The sequence below is a fragment of the Ursus americanus genome, chromosome 6 (genome assembly GCF_024610735.1).
Source record: "Ursus americanus isolate L20-20 chromosome 6, mUrsAme1.1.p, whole genome shotgun sequence".
NCBI classification, from domain to species: domain Eukaryota; kingdom Metazoa; phylum Chordata; class Mammalia; order Carnivora; family Ursidae; genus Ursus; species Ursus americanus.
This window is the reverse complement of record NC_142132.1, coordinates 3,545,662-3,571,735: the sequence shown is the minus strand read 5'-3', so window position 1 is coordinate 3,571,735 and position 26,074 is coordinate 3,545,662.

Below are 26,074 nucleotides of genomic sequence, written 5' to 3'. Positions count from 1 at the left end.
ACTGAAGTCATCAATTCATCACATGTTCGTCTCAACAGATGCCAAAAAGATCTTGAAAAAGACAACATACATTCCTGGTGAACAGTCTCAGCAAACTAGGCATAGGAGAGAGCTAGCTTCGTTAAAGGATAAAGAGCATATACAAAACAAAACAAAAAACAAAAAAAAAATTTTCTAAAAACCCTACAGCTGATATGCTGAAAAATCTGAATGCTTCCCCCTAAGATTGGGAACAGGACAAGGTTGTTCTCTCTCACCACTCCTGTTTGACATTGTCCTGGAAGATTTAGCACACTAAGGCAAGAACAAGAAATAAGAGGGCTATAGATCAGGTGAAAAGAAAAAAAAAAAACTATCTCTGTTCAGGGATGGCACAATTGTCTATGAAAAAAAAGTCACAAGGAACCTACAAAAGAAGCTCCTAGAAATAATGCATGAGTTCAGCAAATTATTAAGTCCACATACAAAAACCAATTGTATTTCTACATACCATTAACGAACAGTTGGAAATTAATTTAAAAAATAACATTTACAATAGCAAATCAAATAGTTATAAATCTAGTAAGATCTCTGCAGCTTCTGTATGTTGAAAACTACAAAACACTAATGAAAGAAATCAAAGAAGACCTAAATCAGTGGAAAGATATCCATGTTCATGGATTGGAAGACTCGATAATGTTCAAATATCAGTTCTCCCCAACTTAACCTATTTGTTAAATGCAGTGCTGTCAAAATCCCAGCAGGGTTATCTGTGGATAGTTTCCAGTGCTATTTTTTTTTTTAAAGCTCTCTTTTTTCCATTGAACTGACTTTGCACATTGGTCAAAATCAGTTGACTCTATCCATGTAGCCTTATTTCCAGGCTCTCTATTCTGTCTTGTTGGTCTGAATGGTCCATTCTTTTGCCAATATCACACTGTTTTCATTATAATAAGTCTTGAACTCAAGTCCTCCAACTTTGTTCTTCTTTTTCAAAATTGTTTCGGCTATTCTAGCTTCTTTGTATTTCTGCATTTTTAAAAAGTAGAATTACAGGGGCGCCTGGGTGGCTCAGTCGGTTTAGTGTCTGACTCTTGGTTTCAGCTCAGGTCTCGATCTCAGGGTCATGAGTTCAAGCCTCATATTGGGCTTCATGCAAAGCATGCAGCCTACTTAAAATAAATAAGTAAGCCAAAGATATGGACACTTCACCCAAGAAGTATAAGGTCGGCAAACAAACATACGGTAAGATGCTCAACATCATTAGTCAACAGGGAAATGCAAATAAAACCACAAAGAGATATTACTACAAGCTTATTAGAATATCTAAAAGAAGGAGAATGGACAATGACAAGCATTTGGAAGAATGCAGAGCAACTGGAATTCTCATGCGTTGTTGGTTGGAATGCGAAGTGGTATACCCACCTCGGAAGGCAGTGTGGCCATTACTCGCAAAGGGAAATGCACACCCACGGTATAAGCTAAGCGAGCTCACTCCTAGGTTATCTACTCCAGACAACTGAGAAGACAGGTTCACACAAAAATCTGGACGTGAGCATGAACAGATGATTTATACACATTAGCCAAAAATTGGAACAACCTAGCTGTGTCCTTCAGTCATTGAATAAGTACACAAACGGTGATATACCCATGCAATGGAATACTACTGAGCAATTTTTAGAAATGCACTATTGGTCCATACGACAACGTGGAAGACACGTAAACACACGTGACTAAGAAGCCAGACCCGAAAGTTTGTATATCATACGATCTCATCTATCGGGTGATCTAGAGAAAGAAAACTATAGGGAGTAGCCGATTGATGATCATCAGGGGTTGGGGCTGAGGAAGGACTTTGTCTGTAGACGGGCGGCCAGAGGAACTTTCAGGGCAATACAACCGTAGCGGTGGACATACGACTCCAAGCACTTGTCAGAACCCATAGAACTTTGTGCTACAAAAAGTGTGGGTGCCAACCTGAAAAAGCTTTCAAAGGCTAAACAACTTTAGCAACAGATAAAAAATAATAGCATTGCGTTATAATTCAAAGACTAAAATAAATATCCACGAGTCCAAAGAAAGTCCCATAACATCTGTCGTATTGAATGGTGAAATAGTGAAAGTTTTGCAGCCGCGAGTATAAACAAAGATGGCACCATTACTACTTCTATTCAGTGTTGTACTGGAAGTCCTGCTCAGAGCAATAAACAATGAAAAACACCTTAATGTGAGAACTGGAAGGCAAAAGGTAAAAATGCAATTATTTCACATCATGTGTTTTATACTGAATTAGCCCAAGAGGATCTATGAATAAACTATTGTTATCACTCAAGGATTGAGCAAGGCCAATGTGGTAAACTGAGCCATGTGAAATTGCCATTTTTGAGTTGAATACTGGCAATTTCAGGTGCTCCAATAAGAAAACAATTAGAAAAGAAAAATGTTAAAGGTACTACGTATAATAGCATGAAGAAATATGAAAACATTAAGCCGTGAATCTACCAAAGGATGTACAAGATCTCTGTACTGAAAATTAGAAAACATTGAGAGAAATTTTAGAAGACCTGTATAAACGGAGAACTGTAACTTTGACTATGTGGTATTATAAAGTTATCAATTCTCCTGAAATTGACCTATAGATTCAATGTTTTTCCGATCACGATCAGAACCTTTTGTGTGTGTGGAAACTGACAAGCTAATTCTAATATTTATATGGAAAAGCAGAAAGCCAAGGAGAGCCAAGACAGTCTTGAGGAGATAAACAAGGCTGGCAGAAGTATTCCACCAGCTCTCAAGACTTTTTTTTAAAGCTACCTCACTTAATATAGTGCACATGGAAAGGCAGGGGGATCAGTGGACTAGAACCGAGTGCAGAGACAGGAACACACGTTTGTGGTCACTGGCTTTCGACAGAGATGACGCTGAGGTCAAGCAGAAGAACTGTCTGTTCAGTAGACGACCCTGCGTCTCTTGCATCCAACAAAAGATTGATCTGAAAACATCAATCCTCTTTAGCCGGCAGTTTTACCTATAGGGATTTGTCTTGAGGAAATAACAATAATTGCAAAAAACAACTACACAGATGTTCCCTGCAGCGTTGCTTACGATAGACAAAAGTTGGAAAGATTCTGAACACTCAGTAATTGGGATGGACACAAGCCCTGTGGTCTACACAGTCACCGAGGATAGTTTATGCACTAAATGGTACGTGAACAAAGAATACTTAATGATTAGGAAAGATTTTCATAAACTTTCTTAGGTATTTTTTCTTTTGTCACTCTATTTAAAACCAAGAATTTTGCTGCTTTATAAATTCCTCTTTGATCATCAGGATTTATTTGACATCACCCCTAACTTTTTCTCGTATTTTTCCTAAATTTTATGCTTCTTTCAAACATTTTCATGTGGAATACTTCATTTTAACTTTCATCTCTTAAAAAAGAAACTATGTTATGCTTTAAATACTAGTGACTTCTGATTCCTAAAGTGACAGTATTCATAATTTATTTTTTTTCTGTGCAAAAGGGATAGTTTATTTAATAAACAGCACTTTCAAAATTGGTCATTCAACTAGAAGAAAACAAAAATCCCTACTGTATGCCATATACAAAAATAAATTCCAGATGAATGTCCATTTCCCTGTCCATTTCCATTGCTGATAGAAGTAGGACTCACTACTATCATTTTTTTAATTTACATTTTAGTTAATTTATTTTTAATTACTTTATTTTCAAATGAAAGAAGCAGAACACCATCATTTGGAAGCTCGTTGGGTTATAACACTAATGCATATCAGTTCAGTGTTGGGCAAACATGATGCTGCAGTTGTATTTTTAAGTCTCAATAATTTATGGTTTTGACAGACTTGAATAAAACACTAACTGCCCTAACAAAGTATACTAATTTTATGATACAAATAATTAAAATATTAATTTTTTACCAATCTCAGCAACACCGGATTTTTAAAAGGAAACACGCACACACATTAATAGACTGATCCAAACAGGCCCTCCAACACATGTATTTTCTAAAATAAGTGATCTGGTAATAAAATATTCTTCACCACAAATGTGAGCCAAGCCCGTATTTCATTTGTTTCAAATACGTGACTGCTCCTGCATCTGGCTCTGCATCGGTCTGCTCAGAAACCCTTTGCCAGGAGGCCAAAGTCTTCTCCCACTGCTGCCTGGGAGCAGGCCATTCCATGAACCGTGCTCACTCGGGGCTCCTCGTGGGCTGCTCCAGGCTTCTCTCGGACCAGCCCCTGCACAGCGACACCCAGGCTAGAGCCTGCGCAGAGCGAAGCGCGGGGTTCTGGGGGTTTTGTGTTGGACGTCTTCACCGCCAGTCTAGGGATGCTCATTCCATGGAATCCTGTGAACTCTGTCCCACCCGCTCGGCTCCGCTTAGGACCTCCTGAAGCCAGCGACCCAGAGCCTGAACTCATCTCTCTACCAAGATCCCCTGGGCCAAGTTCTAGTGTAGTCTGCATCACCAAACCAGATATCCCCATAAAGCAACAATAAATGTTTGAGTCGGGGTAGAATATTCTGGTGCTACTCATCTCTTCCCCCTTCACAATGTTGTGGGCATCTTCCTTACATCTCAGGTCTTTCTGAGAACTTCCCCAGGGCTGCCTGTCACAGCTCGGTTTCCAGAGATTTTCCCTTCTGGCACGCGTGCAAGCCCTTCTGCCTCCTTCCCCCACAAATATTTCCAGAGTTTTCATTAGAAACAGATTAAAAAACACCTACGTGTTAGAAAGGACCTTCTCACTTGTCACCTACGTGTGATGAGCTGTATAATTACTACTTACTGAAGACAAACACACTTGCCCTTAAATTAGATATCAAGACACTTGAAAACTAAGCCAAAGCAACCGTTGCTTTTGTCCCATGACCCCCACTGTGGACCAACATGACTCAGCTGTTCCTTGGGTTCACCAAGGCAAAGGCTCATTTGATCACATCTCCCATGAAGAAAAATTGAATTAGATCAAGTCACCTTCGATCATGCGCATGAGAAGTGAGGAAACCAAATATTTGTTCAAAAAAAAATTTTTTTTTTACAAACCCAGTATGCTTTCTATAACCATGTGCATGCCAGGCACACACTCGGATGCAGAGCCAGCTGCTAGCTATGATAGGGATTCCAGTACATCACTGATGTTTCTAGACCCTCATGGGGCGTTTCATGCTATCCTTGGAAAATAAGAAAGCATTGCATTCAGATTTTTTTAAATAAATTACGCAGCTGTTGTTGATAGAAAGGATATGAATTTAAGCAACTGTTTTCCTTACTTAGTGTTTCATTATCAGTATACGCCTAAGTGTGCTTAATATTAGCACCAGTGACACAGCTTTCATTGGAAGCTCCACTTGTCACCAGCCTCTGGGCAGCCGTGGTACCTCACAACCATAAAAGCCCACTGCACATAAAGGATGAACAGGGTCTGGTTTCCAAGCCTCATCCAGAAAAGAATTTCTTTCTGAAGATGCTCACTTTTATTTCCGAGATAATTGGAAATTATATTTTGATAGTGGAGTTTCACTAAGCATTATGCGAAACTTCTCACTGCATGGAAAACGCCTTCTTTGGTAGCTGACGGCGTGCCCCTGGTGAGATAAGGTGGTCCCGCTCCCAGACACAGCAATCTTCAAATCCTCACGATGTATGCAGCAGATAAAAGCCGTCTTAAAAGTGCTATATCGGTGGGAATTTCCTCTATAACCAGCAAAGGAGAATAAAGTGATAGTAACTTAAGAAATGAACAACCCAGGGCCACTGTGAGTCTGGGTTCCCCCCAAATGTGAGACCCTCTTCACAGCCACCCAGCCAGTAACTCGAGGGGTGTGATTCCCTCGCATGCATTAAGCAGTGACAGTCGTGTAATAGCTGCTGCTGGAAAGTCCATGTGACTTCTCCCGGCCAAGAAAAAATGTCTCTTTAGAATAGAGTCACTCTACTTACAAAGAAAAAAATAAGACCTCTTTTTTTTTTTCTAGAAGGTAATAGTACTATACATCATATTATGCATGAGGGTTCTTAGACATTTGACAAGACTGAAGAATTCATGTAACCATTAACCTACAACTGTTTAGCTACAAAACACAGGCTCAAAGACTTTGAGAAGCCTTGAACTTCATGTAAAGTCCTCTGAACACCACTCCTTAGAGCCTTCATGTTAAAAATTAGGAAAAAAAAAAAAAACGTTGGTCTACCGAGTCAATAATAAAATTTGATGACACTTTAAACTAGAGATCGTCTGTGTTTGCATCCCCAGATTCTTTATCAGTAATATGTTGATGCATGTTTGGAAATTTATTAGATGCTGTAAAACAAATCATTAAGCAGGAAGCAGTTCTGAGCCTCAGCGCTCTCTGACCCTTTGTAACCCTATTACAGCGCCGAAGTGTTTCTAACAAACAAAAGAGAAATTAGTTCTTTTGTTCTCGGGACTGTCAAGCAGGTTAGTTCATCTAACATAGTCTTTTATTAATAAATGGCACAGATTTTCATGCTAGCGTAACTAAAGCAAATCACATCATCGTCTGAAAAAGACATACCTATTATTTTTCAGTGATATATTGCTTTGCAGCTGTAGCCAAAACAATCTAATAAGCACTATTAGATAAAGGGTTCTGAATATGAATGTATTGAATTTGTAGTGGAAGAAAATGAACATATTGCAGCGTTTATGTCAGACTGGGTTAAGCTTGGGCATCTCTTTCTCCTTAATAAATGCAGATCAAAAGACTTCTCTTATGTAAAAAATAATAATACAAATTTCAGCAATATGAAATAACACAACCACTTTGTAATGTTAGGAGGGAATCCGTCAGCCATGTGCTGTACAGAATATAAATTATTTTAGGAGGGCAAACAGATCCTGCGATGCTTTCTCCCGTACATTTATATTCATAAAAGGTTCCAAACGCCTAGAACAACAGCAGTGATCTATTTGCCATAAAGCATTCCGGCATCGGTGGTGTCTCTCATGACAGCTTTGATAGACATGTACTATATAAGAAAAATATCTTCCAGCACTTGACTCGCTTAATAAATTGATTAAACTTCTCTTCGACCAATTGTTTTTGTCTTAACTTCTTCTTCAGACATCAGCTGAAGGAGACTGCTCGTTTCCAAAAGACCATGTAAAAGAAGACAGTTTAATCGAGGCCTCGACGTGTGAGCACTGTCACAATTTCCCCACAAATCATAAATGATTGTATAATGCAACAGTCTACTGCGAGGGCTGAATTATATTAGCCATCAGTGTTCAAAACCCATTTGAAACTTAATTGTGCTGTGATAGTGGTATCCCCCAGTCAGCAGAACAGCAGGTTTATAAAAATCATCTCCTATGATTGTTAAACGCTTTCCTAATGAAGCTCGTGATCACAACACTTTGCAATAAACGCTTCTGTCAAGATGTCACGAATGCATGATAGTGGCCTCTACAGTGAGCAAAAGCTTCTGTGATTTGGGTTTATCTTCATTGCACGGAATTCAACAGATCGGTCTGCATATGGAAGATAATCTCCATAAAAAGGGAAGTGCCGTATATTAAAATGGGATTATCAACTACAACATAATCATGCCACTGTGTAATTATATGGTGCACCATACGTAGATGTGAACAATCATACAAGGAAATAATTGAGGGCCATAAAACTTAATTCAGAAAAATCAATAGAATATAAAAGCAATCAGATAAGGCCTCTTAAGAAATCGATCAAGGCTTGTACAAAGTCATAATGTGTTTTCCTAAGAGAAAAGGAGCTAAATGAAGCAGAGAAACCTACATAATATTCTACAAGTAGGTTTCTAGAGGTGCTTGTATATTGAAGAGGGAAGAAGAATGGAAAATGCAATTACTTTTTACATTCTAGAACCATGCGTACCGGGAGCAAAAGGAATATATGTTAAATACTGCAGCCGAAAGGGCTGTTAGAGCAATTATTCCTTTTTGATCATTTATCTATATTTGTGTCTTTTTGTATCTCTCTAGAGTCTAAAAAAGCTATTAGGCTCTGCTCGTTGCAACTTTATGTATCTTTATATGTTGTACGCTCAATCTGAAATACTCAAAGATTTAAATATTGGTATAACGTGGGCATGAGCAGCGGGGTGAGAAGTCTGCGAGGGTGTCGCCTTACCCGTGAGTTCCCTGGAGCCCGACGGTGGCTTTGTCTCAGTGTCACCCCTCATCATTTCCATGGAATTTGGCCACATAATTTGACCAGAACAGTGTGCTAAGCCAAAACTGTTTTCATTTTGTAGGGAAAAAAAGTTTATAAATGAAACATATTTTCCTAAGGGAATACACCACTATTGGATTGTATCCCTAAGGACCTGGGGAAATAATCAAGGGAAAATACACACTACTTTTGAAATATTCCCACCAAAACTCTGCACAATTGTACATTAGCAAGAGCTCTGCGGTTTATTTTGTATGAAAACAAATAACAAAAGCTCATGTAACCTATAGGTGAAATATATCCCTAATCCCCCAAAGCTCACTCGCTGGGCTTCCAGAGGAAACAAATAACTTTTTGTGAAACGGTTAACGTTGCCTTTTTTTAAAAGGAGAGCGGGGGAAGCCCCCCCCCCCAAAAAAGAAAAAAACAGCTTGGCTACATTTTTTTTGCAGCTCATATTAGGCATTGCACATTTTCAGGACCACGTGATTATATTAGCTAAATACAGCCGGATTTATTGCCTCTATTTTTAAAGAGAAGTATATTTACAATTTATTTGAAAGAATCTGTAATAGGTTCACAGTTTGGAAGAGGGAAGCACAAAAGGGCTTATGTCAAGATAGCTGAATGGAGAAATTTACATGTTATCACTGTAATTTATGAAAACAGAAACTCAAGATTATTTACTTCAAAGTTTATTTTAATATATTTAGAATTCGAGTGGAACCAGCTGTTTTTTAACTTCTAAAGATCATGTTGTTATAACCCTGCTCAAAAGGGTGACTGTACTGTATTTCTTTAAACAACTTAAGTGGTATTAATTCCAGGAGCAAGGGAAAATCCTGTAGGTGACTCTTCTGCCTTAGGAATCAGACTACAAGCTCCATAAGTGTCTGCATCCTTGAGGGACCCGTGAAACACACACATGCCCTCACAGAGCCACGTTCTTGGAGCCAGGAGTCTGCAAATACACCCACAAAATCCACACCAGCAGCATCAAAAAAATTTCTTGGAACCTGAACACCTAAGAATGTACACATTAGTTGGGGTGGGGGTAGGTTGCGTGGGGGGCTGGTGTCAAGGATGCAGAGTGTAGGGGTTGGGGAAGAGCCCTGACTCAGGTTGGCTTTTATATGGCAAATGTGGATCCAGGCCATACAGTGGGTGTCTCCAACCCTGACCAAGAAGACCCTACCTCTCTGCCCCTTAGACCCCCAGGCCTAGCTTTCCGTCGCCATCCGCAGTCCCACAGGAACCCACCCTCTGAACTTCAGGCAAGGAGGTTATTTCAGGCCTATTTACTGAAAGGCAGAGAAAGTGGTCCTAGTGAGCTCCACCCCATTGGATGAGAGCAAGTTTGGTTTTTTTTTTTCCAAAAAGCTGAAAATCCCCGAACTCGCCTTCTTTGCCATTAATCCTCCTGTGGGGGTGGGCTGATGGGTGGTGCTCTGATCAACGCCTGCCTTAGAAGTCAGAGATTACAAACCAGGCAGAATACGGGAACGGTGGTTTATTTCCGAGAGACAGTCTTCCCAAAGGATTAGCACAGGATTCCTCAAAGACGCTCGTCCACACGGCAATTAACACGACCTGCTAGGAAACTCTGTCTGTGACGTCTCAGAAACCCTAGCTACGTGGATGTGTTTCCATCTCCAGCCAAGCCCGACCATGTCTTGATCATGAGGAAGCCGGAGCCATGGTCCGGTGGTGGCTGTCTGTGCGGGTCACGCTGATCATCCCCACGGGTCACTTTTCAGGGGTCATCAGTGCAGACCCCGTCATGGGAACAGGTCATCGAGGGCTCGGCGTCAGCCTACCTGCTCCTACAGGAGTGATCACCAGGAGACCGGGGAGCTGCTGCGGACGGGCGAGCTTCAAGCCCGTGGGCGTCAGGTCTGGTCCGTGGTGGCAGGAGGGCTGGCTCCAAAGATGCCCCTCCCTCAGAGCCCGAACCTGACGTGCGGCTCTGGGGTTTCAGGGAGTCCTTCAGCCACTTTTCTCCAGAGGGGACCACAAAAATAAAAGAAATTACAGTTGTTTTAATGTTATCTCATTTTAATGAATATGTGACATTTGTTTTAAAATAATATATCAGTGCCATAGTGCATGTATATAATTGATAAATAAAATAAGTAGACATGTGCTGGAGGTCCATGCTCAAAATTTTATGGTGGGAATTCATGGCAAAAAGTGCAGAGAACACGCCCCCGATGTGGGGTTTTTCCTAGTCCTCAATGGATGGCGGACTTAACCTGCCCAGAAGCTTGGCATTTTTATGAAGATACTTTTAAGCCAAATGGTCTCTATTCAGAGGAATTTATAGCAGGCAGTAAACATTCCAAGGGCATAGACTCGGGCTGGGCAAAAAAATATTGCCCCTTGTGCAGGCCAGGCTGCCTGAGTGGTGCGCACCGAACCGACTCAGCTTCTCGCCTTCTTCCACCACCAGAGAATTAAAAGGGGGGGGGGGTGTCTAGATGTTCTTTCCCCAAGAACCCTGCCCTGCTGGTGGCTTCCTAGGAAAGAGGATCTGCAGCAATGTTGGTGCTTCTAAGAGGAGGATCGTAGGGAGGACGTCACATGTGGCTGTGCTCTGCGGACTCTCGCTCAAATTGGCTTCGGTCCTGCACCATCACTGACAGGGCCATTTACTTAGGCTTCGTTATGTGCAGAGCATTCAGTCCGGTGTTGAAGAAAAATGAGAATAAGACACAAACCCTTCCCTTTAGCTTCCTTTGATCTAGTGGCAGACCCAAGACATACACTCAAATCATGAAGGCAAATGAATAGTGATCCCGCAGGCACGGGGACGATGGGGAGCACACCCAGGGAGGCCACGGTGTACAGAAGCCGGCCTACAGGCCGCATGCTGGAACCTGGGTGTCACCGGAGAGATGCTGGAACATTCCTCTACATCTTTTCAGTCATTGTTTCCCCAGTGAATCCACTTTGTCTCATTATTAGAGGATAGAAGCAAACTACCATATTTGGATTAAAGCTGGGAAATTTAGATACAAAAAACGGACAATAATTGAGTGACCTGCAGTATTTAGTCATTTGGAAGATGCGTACTCATGAGAAGAATCTTTTTCCATGGCATTAAAATGTACTGATCCTATTTCCCGAAACCAAATGACTCACCGAGGGAATAGAATTAAAGCAACTTAAAATCAAATACATACAGCATGTCCAGAACTCCCCTCGTTCTTAGCCTGTGTGAACATTTCACCAGTATGTTATTTTGTGGCTCCAAAGAGAGAGCGTGAGATCCTCACTGGAAATCAGCTACAAGCATGAGAAGGGTTCAGGCCTCTGCTGTTGTCCTACTGAGCCACCTTCACCAGCTACAAAAATATGATTTCCTCAAACCCAAATACATAGAAGAAAGTCAACATAATGAAAGCAAAGTGCTACGTGGAAACATGGAGCTACTGGGGAAAAGAAAGCAAACATTTTCCATATTGCAAATAGAAGGAGAAAAAAGCCCAAGAAATAGATGAATATCCACAGCGATATCGGTTGTAAACAGTGAGTTCGCTGCTGGCATGACAGGCGTAGACCTGTGAGAGCTGGTCTGGAACAACTTGACTCTACGGGTTAAAAGCCAAGTGCCAATGATCCTTGTTCAAGTGGGCTTCCAGATGCCCTCAGCACGACTCGGCCTATTTTTTTGGAATTGAAATCGAGGTTATGTGTCTATAATGAGCTAAATATGTCATTGGCAAACTATGACCAGTGGGCCAAGCCCGGCCCATTGCCTGTTGTTGTAAATAAAGTTTTATTGAAACAGCTGTGCTCATTTGTTTATATATTGTCTGAAGCTGCTTTCTGATACAATGGCAGAGCTGAGTAGTTACGACAGAAACTGTATGGCCCACAAAGCTTAAAATGTTTACTACCTAGACCTTTACAGGAAGTTTGTCGACCCCTGACCTAAGTAGTGAAAAATGGTTCATTTTTCAGACACCTTTTCTGCCTGGTATAAATAATCTAGAGGTTTAGAAATATCTACAGAGAAGACTGAATGCTTCCACTATTCTCCTACATATTGGCAATTGCCCTTTAACAAGATGTTAGATGGGAAGGGGTAGGGGGTGGGGGGTGGAAGGTGGGGCTAGGAAAGGGGAGACTGAGATTCCAGAACAAAGTCAAAACAAGAAGCCAATGCAGATTTTCTGGGCAGTGAAAAAAGGATAATTACGTAGACCTAGCCATGTACCTTTGTTTAAAAGTGTCTGTAAATGATTGATCAAGGAGCTTTTCAGACAGAAGTGATCTTGCTTTCAGACAAATATCTGATGAACCCTACTATGCCAGTTCTGTGCTATGGATGGAGAAGCGAGACCTGGCTGAGGACAAGATTATCCGAACTCAGAGGTGACAGAATAATCAGCCCCATGTGTATAGAACAAAGGTTAAGGGTTAATTTGGAGAGAGTCTCAAGCATGCCTCTGAGCATGGAGCTCTTAGAAGTTCTGTCCAGGTCTGAAATGTATTGGGATTTTACTTGAGGGCATTGAGTGCACAGCAAGGTGGCACCTCACCCAACCCGGAGGAGCTAAGTGAGATAATCCACATCAAACATCCAAGCCAAGACCCAAATAATCTCAACACATTTCCATCCTGGAGAGGGAGGGGGCATCGCACACACCACCAAGTCACCAAGAGTGAAAGTCAAGTCCTATGTTTAATATCTAAGAGGGAGGGAAAATGTCACAATGAGTTCTCAGAACAAAGGGCCGCAAAGCGTCACTGCCCCACATTCAGCAGGAGCTAACTGTGCAGCAGAGTCACCTCCATGATTAGAGTGATAGATTCCATGTCCCAGGAGGCAGTGCTGGTCAAAAGACACCTGCATTTTAGTGCTCTGTCCTAAGCATTGACAAAGAGTGGAGATCAGAAATCACAGCACAAATGGAGCACTGAAGCGCAGAGAGGGTCCCACTGAAAGAGGAACAGAGGAATGGGAACCAGCTCCATATGGTTGGAGAACGTGCTTTGTCAGATGAGCTCTTCTCAATACCGATGGATAAGAGATGGAAGGATGCAGATTTGGGCTCCGTTTAGAGGAAACTGTTTCCTAACACTAGTTCTCGCTGCTGAGCAATTCTGCCCTTCTCAAGCAACGCCAGGTGAGCTCTGATTATTGGAAGGGACCAAGCAGAAGCCAGGGGTCCTTTGCCATGGAGCTGTCAAAGGAGAGGATGTCCTCATTCCAGAACATTCTTAGCACCCTAAGATTCTATGTATCACCACCCAAGGCTGGTTCAACCACCACAAAATCAGAGTATACGTGTGTCCCAATGTTCTAGGACAATTTTTCTTCTACATTGACCATTCGGCCATTCCCTTTGAGCTTTGACAACATCCTAGAGATTCCCCATTGCATCTTCTGATGGTTCTTACACCTGAAAGAAACCTCAGGGCTACCTGGGATGATTAACTCTCATTCCTTTGGAAACTACGGTCAGCACAGCTGTTGCATGATAGGACAATCTCTACAGTACACGACTATACCACAACACCTTTCATTCCACTTGCTTTTTTTCCCATCCCACCCTCCATCCCACAACACAGGAAAGTAACTGTATTGTTTTTACATACTGGGGGAGGGGTCCTTTCAGGCTTCTCTCCTGACCCTATGTATGGCCATAAACATACAGATTTGTTTTATATGAATGGGATTGCACTACATACACTGACCTACAAACTGCCTCATTCATAACATTTATTAGAGTAGAAAAATACTTAGGTGAAAAAAACCATCATTTTGTCAGCTCCATAATATTCCATCTATCCATGTTCCAAAATGTAAAATATCTCACAGGCTACAGTGAAAAGCACTGCACAAGCAACTTTTTGCACATGCACCAAATTATCTCCTTAGCACAAAGTTTACATTTTGAGACTCACTGCCAAACTCTCCTCTGAAAACTTGCATCAATTCATATTCCTGCTAGAAGTTTAAAAGTATAGTTTCAAATATTCGCTTACCCACACTACATATTGTTTCTATATTTAATCATAGCCATGCATACAGGTGAAAATTCATCAGTAACATTCTAGTTTGCATTTCTTCTCTGGAATGTAAGATTCTGGGCTTTGGGGTAGACCAGCACCTCAGATCTACCCAAGTTCTTAATGCAGATTTTGGTTCTGTCAAGGGACAAAGCCATCTCTGCCTCAGCTTCTTCTTATAAGAAATAGGAATAATAACAATGTTTATACCACACAGAGTTGTTTTAAATGAAATGATAAATGTAAACACTTATATCAGAAGGATAATGCAACATGACAAAATGGGGTTTATCCCTTGAATGCAAGTTTGATTTTTAATGCTTGAAAATCAATGCAGTTCACCATATGGACAAACTAAAAAGAAAAAACCATGAGATCATCTTTTCAAAAAACAGAAAAACCTTTGAACAGATCCAACATTCATTACTGATAAAAGTTTTCAGCACAGAAAGAATAAAAAGAACTTCCTAAACCTGAGAAAGGGTCTATGAAATCCCTGGAGCGAACATCACACTTGAGGATGAGAGGCTGCCTTCTGTCCACTTATGACCGGCAACGAGACCAGGATGCCTGCCCCCAGCACCTCCATTCCACATCGCTCTTGGGGTTCTGCCCAGGGCAGCAAGGCAAGGAAAAAAATAAACAATTAAAAGTCTTCCAGATTGGAAAGAAAGAAGCAAAACTGTCTATTGGCAGAATACATGAGTGCCTACCTAGAAAATCTAGTACATTCCACCAAAAACTCTAAAAACTAAAATCAATGACTTAATTTAGCAAGGCTGCAGGATGAAAAATCAAAAACAAAAATCAATTGTATTTCTATATACTAGCAACAATCAGAATTTGAAATAAAAACAGTAGCATCATTTACAAGAGTGCCAAAATATATGAAATATTTAGGGACAAATCTGACAAAAGATGCACAAGACCCATACCCTGATGACTACAGAATATTGCCAAGAGAAATGAAGGAAGACGCAACTGAATGTGGAGACACACTGTGCTCTCGGGTCGGAAGGCTTGGCGTCTCTAGATAACGATTGTCTCCAAATTGAACAGTGAGCTCAGCACAAACTCAACCAAAATTCCCACGAGTCTTTTTGTGGGAATGAACCAGCTAAATGAACAATGCTAAAATTTATATGGAAATGCAAAAGACCTAAAATAGCCAAAACAACTTCGAAAGATAACAAAGCTGGAGAACTAACTGATTTCAAGGGTTATTTTAAAGCTGTATTGGTCAAGATAGTATGGTGTTGACATAAAGATTGACTGATGCCATGGAGTCCAGAAATAGACCCACACATAAATGGACAATTGTTTACAAATGTGCAAAGACAGTTCAATGGAGGGAGGGTCTCCATATGCACCATATGCAAAAATTAACTCTAAAGGGAGAAAAAGCCTAAATGTAAAAACTAAAACCATGAAACATCTGGAATAAAACACAGGAGAAAATTGGAGGAACCTTGGGTGATATAAAGATTCGCAGAGACTATACCAAAGGTATGATCCATGAGAAGCAATGGATAAAATACACTTGGTAAAAATTAAAAGCTTTTGTTCTGCTGCAGATAGTCAGGTGAATGAAAAGACAAGCCATGGACTGGGAGAAAATGTTCACAAAGTATATACCTGATGAAGAACTTTATCCAGATATATCTGGAAAATATAAAGAACTCTCATGACTCAATCATAAGGGGGAGAAACTTGATTTTTAAAACTAGACAGGAGATTTCAAGAGACACTTTATTGACAATATGGTTTTGAAAATAAGTACATGAAAAGACACTGCACGCAATTAGTCATCAGAGAAATGCATATTAAACCCACCATAACTCACCAGTGCCTGCGTATCAGCATGTCTGAAATTTAAAAGGCTGACCATAGCAAGCCAGGATTCCGGAGGAACTGGAACTCTCGTGCCTTGCTGGGGGGGATGAAAACTGTTATAAGCACTTTGGGAAACAGTTTGGCAACTTCGTCAAGAAGCACCCCTACCATACGACCTGGCTATTGCACCCTTCACACTAACCCAAAAGAAAGCACGTGTCCATGTACAGCTCGTACACCAATGTCCACAGCAGCTGTTTATAACAGTTAACAGCCTGAAGCAACCCAAATTTCCATGGTAGATAAATCGTAGCATATCCAGCCAATGAAATACTAGTCAGCAACAAAAATGAATAAATCATTTCTTAAAAGAAAATGAAGGAACTCTGGATACACAACATGGAGCAATCCCAAAACAATTACACCGAGCACAAGAAACCAGAGAAGAAAAGAGTACATATGGTACGACTCCATGTGTGTAAAATTCAAGCAAAAGTAACCAATATACAGTCTTTGTCAGAAAGCAGATCAGGGTTTGCTCAGGGGTGGTGGTACCAAGGAAACGTAGCAGAGAAGGATCACAAAGGGGCAGTTTGGGGGGTGATATATTTGGGGCTGAAAGATATATTCATTGTCTTGATTACGGTGATGGTTTCACAAGCATTTATCTATCAAAGCTTATCATATTTTACACTTTAAATATGTACAACTTATTTTATGCCAATTATACCTCAATTAAAAATATTAAACACTTTGAATAATGAGTGTCAGAAGGACAGTAGGAACAAATGTTAGTTACCCTTCCTATTATTTTTCTACCCGACGTTTTTCTGGGAGGTAAATGGCCTAGTCTGATGATTTTCTATTGATTTAACTTTTTTCTTTTTTGGAAGAGTACTTTTAAAATGGAGAAAATTAATGAATCACAGTTTAAAATCGTTTCCTCCAGCCATCCCTGTGTCTTTTAACTTCATCATAGCGCCATAGATATGTTTAGACACACCATCAGTCTTTCCCAGGATGGCTTCTGGCTTTCAAGTCATATTTTTAAAGGCAGGAATTTGATTTTAAATACTCAGTCTTGTCTACTTTAACCAGCCTTGTTGCGGAGTGATTTATGTGTTGTATAATCCTCCCATTCTAATTGGAAGTTGGATGAGTTTGGGCAGCTTTATACAGTCCTGTTGCTACCACGTTTCCATCAGTCCAGAAAGTTCCTTCCTGCCTGTTTGCAGCTGCACACGCCTCCATCTGTGCTCCTGGAAGCCACGTACCCACTTCCCGACATTTTTCCTTTCCTAGAATTTCATGTAAGTGATGTCCCATGAGTGATTATACAACATATCTTCCTTCTCCTGTATCTGGCTTCTTCCACTTCCCATGGATTCTGGAGATTCATTCACTTCGTTGTATACATCAGTATTTCTTTCCTGGTAAGTGTGTGTGGACATCCCACTCACGTCTCAATGAGCGTCTGGTTGTTTCCGGTGACCTGTGTGTTTGCACTTGCTATTAGGAATGACACTGCTATGAACAGCCATGTACAAGTCATCTGTGTGGACATGTGTTTTCGTTTTCTTTCCTAGGTGTGTGATTACTGGGTTGTATCTTTAACTTGATAAGACACTGCCAGGAAACACCATTTCTAGTTTCCACCAGCAACATATGAGTGTTGTAGGTGCTCCATGTCTTTGTCAACACTTGGAATTGTCAGCTTTTAAAATTTTAGCCATTTCAGTAGGTGAATAGTGGTTCTGTCTTGTCCCTTGTCAGAATTTATTCATAATTAAAGTGTCTTTCCAAAGAGATGATCACAAAATGATAACATGCCTCCTCACACACTTGTCATATTTTATTTTATTTTATTTTATTTTATTTTATTTTATTTTATTTTATTATTTTATGGAGAGAGAGAGAGCACAAGTGGGAGGTGCAGAGGGAGAGGGAGAATATCAAGCAGGCCCCAGGCCAGCGCAGAGCCCAACGTAGAGCTCAGCCTCACGACCCTGAGATCATGACCTGAACCAAATCAAGAGTCTGACACTTAACTAACTGAGTCACCCAGGTGCCCCACCACTTGTCATATTCTTAATGAAAGATTCAGAATATAAACTGAGCTTTTATAAAAATGACTGAATGAGTGAATTAAATACAGCTTTCATAATAAACCATTATGACTTAAGTGTTTTTAGCTAAGAAGGGAAGTAAGGAATCCATCATTAAATGAAAAATATTTCAGGTATTTCATCCTGCAGGGTTTTGCTTCAGTAATAGCAAAATAAAGACAAGGGAGAAAAAGAGCCTCGAGATTAAAATTGCACCGAACACTCTGTAACGAACTATGCGGTACATGCTATTAAACTCACATCCACGGCTGGGTCGGAAAGCAGTGTAGACAGGGAGACCCTGAAGTTGGGCCACAGGCCCGTGTGCAGATGCGGAGAGTCCACAGGTACCACTCATGGGGGTACATGCTATTAAACTCACATCCACGGCTGGGTCGGAAAGCAGTGTAGACAGGGAGACCCTGAAGTTGGGCCACAGGCCCGTGTGCAGATGCGGAGAGTCCACAGGTACCACTCATGGGGGTACATGTTATTAGACTCACATCCACGGCTGGGTCGGAAAGGAGTGTAGACAGGGAGACCCTGAAGTTGGGCCACAGGCGCGTGTGCAGATGCGGAAAGTCCATAGGTACCACTCATGGGGGTCGGGCTTCCCAGGCCAGTCCGTGAGGGCGTGGGGAGGACTGGAGAAGATACCCTTGATATATAAATACTGATGCACACGCACGTTCCTGTGCACTCGGGAATGAGCCCCTGGATTGGGATTAGAGCAGATCTGGGTAGTAATCATTAGTACTTGACTCATTATAGAGTGCTCTCCGAAAGGAGGAAGTTTTATCAGTGTCATTGGAAGCCTATCTTCACAGCCCTTTTAGGGGTACCCTTTGCCCCGAGGCATCTCAGTAGATGGGAGCTACGGCCTCATCAGCAGCCTTTGCTGGCCCTGCCACCGTGAATTGACAGCTGTGGCAGACGGAGGTGCCAGCTGGAGCCCCTCCACGGCCACCCCAGGCCGGTCTCAGCAGCAACTGCAACACGTTGTTTCGGTCCGAATTCAGACCAAGGCCAGTTTCCCAACATTCTTCACGCCTCCGTCTCTGGACCGTCATCTCTGCTCATCTACTTTCTGCCTATCTGGTGAAAAGGCTTTCCCTGGCATTCGTTATGGATATCCTTTCACATTCCTGACATAATGGAGAGTTTCCAGAAATGATCTGCACAGTCCAGCACAGGGATTCGGGGCCATGATCTTGCCCAAACTCACCCACATGTTTGTCTTTCCTGGAAAAGATCTTGAAATTCTTCATTTCCGTGACTCTTTGGAATGCACACCGAAGCAAAGAGGCTAAGGGGCTTATAAGAAAGATACAAACTGTGTGATGACCTTTATTCTTCCAAAAGATGGTGAAAGCATTCTACCACAGGCCAAACTTCTTACCATTATAACTCAAAAACCGGAGATTCTTTTTACGATCCGTAAAAAATGCATGCTTTCGTCTGAAGCCACACATAGACTGTATGCTTTTTCTGGTCTATTTTACACCTGATAAAAATTACATACTGCCATGTAGTCATTGGTTTTGGGGTATTATTTCAAAAATGATGGGATGGGGGCTTTATTTCCCAGGCGGTGGAATCACATGCGGGGTCTTGCCGTTTGAAGAGTAGGGGGGGAGCGGAAGGGACTCCTGTAACTCCCACTACTTTTGCATTGGACATAATCCACAAAAAATATTAATGATGGCGTCTTCCGTATCAATTAGCACTGTGCGTTTAGTTCTGTGTTTTATATGATGCCCAAAATTATCTGGAAAGAATGGCATCCCCTCAAACGACTACCCAAGCAGAGTCAACATACGGGCATTGTTTGCTGAAATGGGGGGAAATAGCCAAGATCTCGCCTTTCCCCAATGAGGCCCCCTATTAATATAGACCTGTGCACATTTTTATCAAAGGAACTAATAAGACGATAGTGAAGAAGAAAAGTTAGCTATTAGATAACAATTCTCCTGCCAAGAGCCATAATCTGACACAGATTGAGCTGGGCCTAGTAGTCCATTAATGGTTCACGGCTCATACAATAATGACCTACTAACCTGACGCGGTGTTGCTCTCACATTTTGCCGTCCCCTGGGATGCCACTGTCACTGTGTTATCTATTGCCTGCTTCCCTATCAAAGAAAAAAGCAGAGCTGAAATGTATGTACGCATCCAGCTCTGTAGTTCATTGCACACCAGCCCCGGCAAGTGAAGGAACAATAGATTTATAAGTTTATCCTACATTAAGCCAAACACGCCTGACCGCACTGTAAATTACTAAATAATAAACCAGGTGGTGTAAGATCCTGACTTGGACAGAATATAAAAATCCATCAACCTGTAAAATACAATAACCATAAATGTGCTATGTAGCTGATGGCTCAGGTAACCATCCACCGCCAGGACCCCCGGTTTCCGCAAGAACGTTGCAACAAAGGCATACGAAATTGTAAACTTGGCCGCCTTTTCTGTTGTGCTCCCTGCCGGCGGAGGAAAGATCACTGAGTTAAAACACTTGAGTGCTTCTTTTTTTGTTCAATTTCTTTGTCTGGAATTGGCCACTTCCCTTGAATTCTGCGATCGCTCCCGGGCTGCTGCCACACCGCTTGGGGCTGGTGTCTTCTAGGATGCCGGGCGGCTGCAGCAAGCGTCCTCCGGTGCCCAAACTTCACATTCACATGAGCTTGAACCACTCCACACCAGCTGGAGAAAGCGGGAAACACGGGAAAAAAACGCAGCCTTCCGATGATAGACACCTTCCTCTTGAGAAAAATATCTTAAAACTGGGTTAGCTCAGCAAACCCCCGTCCTGAATTCCACACTCCACCGGCCACCACAGAAAGAAAACGAAGATGAGGGAAACTGCGCTCTATCTTCGCCCTGCAGCCCCGGCAAGTGAGACTCCGTTCGTACGAATCGCAAGGAAAAAAAATTAATTTTATTTCAGTGAAAGATTCCAAAATGATCCCATAAATTGCGATTCCAAAACATACAAAACTAATTAATTCCTTTTTAGGAGATTTTCAATAAGCAAACCAGGTTAAGTTTATATGATTTACAAACAGTGTTTACATTCATAGAGGTGCAACTAATTGCTACACGGTTTGACATCATTACAGGAAAATGCTCGGGGATGCAGACAGTTTAATTAGGGGTGGTTTCAAGTTCACCACATGATTACCATCACGGAGCTTTTCTAATACGCTTACGCAGTACAGTAATGCTGAAAAGTGATTACATTTTGCCCGCTGTCTGCCTAAATTTTGAATGAAAAATGATAATCCCCATACCAAGAGTTGCGTTCACACCGTTTGGATTTCTTTCCGAATCACACTCACCTGCCTGTCCTCGGGCCCCGCTTCTTCTTGCTGTGCACCGGCTACATGGTGACGGCGTGCACACGTTTGGACACATCATCTGCCTTCACAGAGTGTTTCCAAATGATGCTGAAAACCTCCATGTTTTGCAAGACATTTTAGATGCAGATTTTTACCATCTGCATCCTGCAGGTACAACCCCAGCGACATTTATAAATAATCGAGTTCCGAACTACAACCCACTCTCCATTTCAGTCAGGGACAACAATTTTGCCGGTTTTCATTTTTAAAGTTTCAATCTGTTAAGTTGTCGTCTTCTGCAATCAACTCAAGTTCCTAATGACAATGTTGTCACTTGGAAGCGCCAGGAACTGGAGCGAGGCTGGAAGTCAGGGTATTCGGGTCCCAGGACACCTGGGTGTTAATAAGCCTTGTCACCATCACAGAAGGGCCAGCAACTCGTGCCTGAAATGTCGAGCTCCACAGTTATTTTTAACAAACATACGACTAAGAACCAAGCATATGGAAGATTCTAGAATCCATAGGAATGTGCAAAACGCCCATAAGCTTCTCCTGCCCTAAAGACACTTACAGTTTAGTTCTGGAGAAAAGGCCTCTTAGCTGGGATCATTTCCTTTAGGAATTAAAAAAAAAAAAGTGGAAGCAGCACTGTGACAACGATTTAAACTTCAAGAATCTGACAACTCCACGCTTTTTATCGTACATACGTATTTCTAAGTTTCAGTCGAAATACAGAACACTTTACATTCAACTGTTCTCTACTCTGGATTCTGGCAATTCAGCTTAGAAAGATGAATAAATGATAAAAGATTCCCCAAAGCAAATGATTTTACAGCGTAAGTAACACCTTGAGGGGGGACACTGGGTTTTCTCAAGGATTTCAAAACACAGGCATCGGAGAAAAAAATTTCAACAAATCTTAAATTGTTGGTGCCTGGGCTTAATGAAAGAGGTCTCCCGTGCTGACCGCTTCCCACAGGTCAACACCTCCGAGGACAAGGACGGGAAAGCTCTCGAAGATGAAGCATGACCACGGGGTTCCGGTGCCCGGCCAGGCAGAGAACAAAAGTTCTCGCGGCGTTGTGAGCCCGGAGGGGAGTCTGTGCTTCGGAGAGCTGCTTTGACTCTTTAAGGAAAGGATTTACCTTTATCAAACACAACTGCTAATGTTCCTATTCACAATCAAATAACCAATTTCTAATTAACTTGAATTAACTTGGGCATCGTACCAAAGCATTACATATCTCTGTTAATAAGCAAATTGATAAATTCCAGATGTAAAACTCTGAAGTCATCACAAATGATTAAAGCATTAAGAACTCATTTGAAGGAGCACCTGGGTGGGTGGCTCAGTCGGTGGAGCGTCTGACTCTTGATTTCAGCTCAGGTCATGATCTCCGGGTCGTGAGATCGAGTCCCGAGATGGGCTCCATGCTCAGCAGGGCATCTGCTTGAGATTCTCTCTCTCCCTCTCCCTCTGCCCCTCACCCCACTCACACTCTCTCTGTCTCTCAAATAAATCTTAAAACAAAAAAAAAGAACTTATTTTAAAAACCATACCCCTTATCTCTGGCAGACCACAGAGCAACATTTTTCAACCATTTCACTGGTCTTGGCCTCCAGGTCTGCCCCCAGCCACTCCCTCCACGCTTCCTCTGTCACATCTCTGCCAAGGGCACCTGGACAGGTAAGTTCACAAGTGATTACATCATCTCCACTAACACAGAGCCCTAGCTTCAGTCGTGCGCCCGGAGTGGAGGCAGATCCAGCGTGGACGGGTGCCTGGGTGCACAGTGAGGAGCACGGGAACCGTGCCATGCTCAGCCCCAGTTCTAGCTTGGACAGCGACGCCGTGCGTTCAGAGCAAGGAGCAGACAACTGGCCTGAGCCCCAGCTCAAGCATTTGGTCCACATCCTCATTCTACTGGCTTCTCACCAAAGGATTCACTTTCCCCTCTTTCTGCCTCTGATGCCTGTGTCTCTTTGAGCCCACCAAGCACCTCACACTGTAGGCACTTAATAATTGTTGTTTAATTAATTAACTGCATGGAAATTGATATACCCAACACACTGTTCCTGAGCAAAGATGAGTCACAGGAGACCAGGTAGGAAGCCCATACATGTCCACAAGGATGCACATTACACAAGACTGTTGAAAATAAAACGATTGCTATGATTTCCCAACAAGAGGGACTTGCATCTCCCATAAAGCAGAGCCTCTGCCGTCCTCTGACTCCTGGACCACCCACATGCTGCAGGCTAGAAACCCCTGACCCTTGTGGAGGACTGTCCCAGACCTTCGCAAGCCCACATCCAGGGATCCAGCTCCCAACGAGCGTACTGCACACAATCAGAGAAGCTCCCGCAGCTTCTGCCGATGCTCAGGCCCTTTCAGCATGTGTCTCTGCCCTGGGTGAGGCACTCCCACAATCTCCTAGGTCATTCTTTCTTATTCCCATATGGATTCTCTGAGGCATTCCTTCTTGGACGAGGCCTGGGCCACCGACACCCACATTTCAATCCTGACTTTGTCCGAAATTCAGTTTCTTAGCGATCCATCCCTACTTTCTTCCCTTCCTCTTCGTTTCCAGCATTAACAACTGGCATTGTGAGTGTGGGAGGTGTTGGGATGGTAGCAGGTAGATAACACTTTATCATGAGAAAATGAGCTTGAGTCGTTTCCAGAATTAATGAGTCCACAAAGACAGGAGGAGAACCACAAAGCTACATCATAAAGCTGCTGTGTGTTACCCTAGCTCGTCAGTTAAGTATTCACGGCATACCAAATCCATTTCATGGCATACAAAATCCAAATGTGAGGCTCAGCAAAATTGTAAATGACTGTATGTCTCGGACCTTCCAGGTCACCTACAAATAGCCAAAACCGCAAAGGTCAAATCGCAAATTCCAATTGTCTGCTGAATCAGGCCCCAAGACCAACCACGTGGGCCACTAAAGCCACGGATGCTCAGTCGACTTAACGGGACAAAAAAGGCTCCAATTTCATCTTATTGTTTTAATCAGGATACAGCTCTGGTCCATTAACATGACTTGTCCGGACTCCAGCTCAGCGTATTTGCTTCCTAGACACCATGAGGAAGTAGATTCGTTAGGAAGCTCTTGGCTGCAGGTAACAGAAGATTCCAGCTGACCTGGCTTCGACACTGGGGAGTTGATCCCAGGACAAGAATTCCTAAAACGGCCTGGTGGCGCACTGACTGACACAGCAGCCTCATCAAGGATCCGTGTGGGTTGTCCTTCACCTTCCCCTCCGCCACCCTCAACCTAGCTCCTTCCTCGGCCCGTCCGCGTTTCAGCATCATGTGGAGGCAGCGCGACATCCAGCAGAGGGAACAGTTGCTTCCCTAACGTGTCCTTGCCAGCAGCTGAAATCTTTCCTCGGAGCCCCTCAGCTTCTAATTGGCCAGAAGCGTGATCACACGCCCTCACCTGACACAGTCACGCGCTGGGAGCATGGAACAATCATGACTGGCTTCGACCTTGTAACAAAACCCGAAATTAATGCAATCAATTGAGAAGATCCCAACTTTTCACTTTTTTTAAATGAAATGTGAGTACTGACGTAGACGTAAATACGCACGTACACGTTCCTCCTTACACGTGTGTTGAGCCGTGATGGACGAGTTCTGACTATGATTTATGGTCCAGTTTCAGAAGCACTGGCTTAGACCAATCCTGACCTCCCTCCGGGGAAGGAGACCCAGCTGCCTCCCCTGAAGCACTTCACCATACGCGACAGAAGAAAGAAAAAGAAAAAACAGCGCTGACAAAACAGGGTTCTGTTAGGAAGAAAGCAGTAGGGAACGGCCCCAAAGCAGTGAGTGAAGAGGGGGATCTGGTAGTTTGAGGGAGACAACGGTCACATGTACAGAGAGACGGAAGGATTCAGAGCCAGGTAAACACCCACCAGCGCCAACAGGCTGCCTGTGGGGCCCCGTAGGTCTTGTGTCAGCTGGCATGGACACGTTTCCAACTAAAAGCAGAAAGCGGCTATGGCAGGGTGTGGATTACCGGCAAAGAAAGGCACAGCTGATTCAATTTAAAAACTAGAAGCAGCATCTACGAGGATCCTTGCCATCTGATGAACAACTGAGCAGATCTTCACTAACTGCATGCTGGATTTATTGATTTCCTATGATGTGCTTTATGATACTGTTGAAATCATTATGTGGCTTTTAACGCGGTGTGACTCGGGAGACAGACATGTTGAGGGCTGTCATCACCAAGATGCCTTCTGCCATGGTACTGTCTTCTTAACCTGATGCAAGGAAATTCATATTTAGTGAAGAAGGAAATTACTTTGGGTATGTATCATTCAAATCCTTAAGGATTATTGGCTAATTAGGAGCACAGTAATGTAAATTTGCCTTGTGTCAGGTTTTCAGGAACAGTAAAATAACATAATTAAGCAGTGAACAAAGCAGATCATTTAAAGCCACTCTTGGCTGCAAATGTATACGAGGGCAAGACGCATGCATTGGCCTGGAGACTAGAAAAACCCGGTCCACACCATAGGGGCCAAAAATGGTTTCTAACACCAGAGGAGAAACTGTGTAGATTTGATTTAAATGTATTGCTA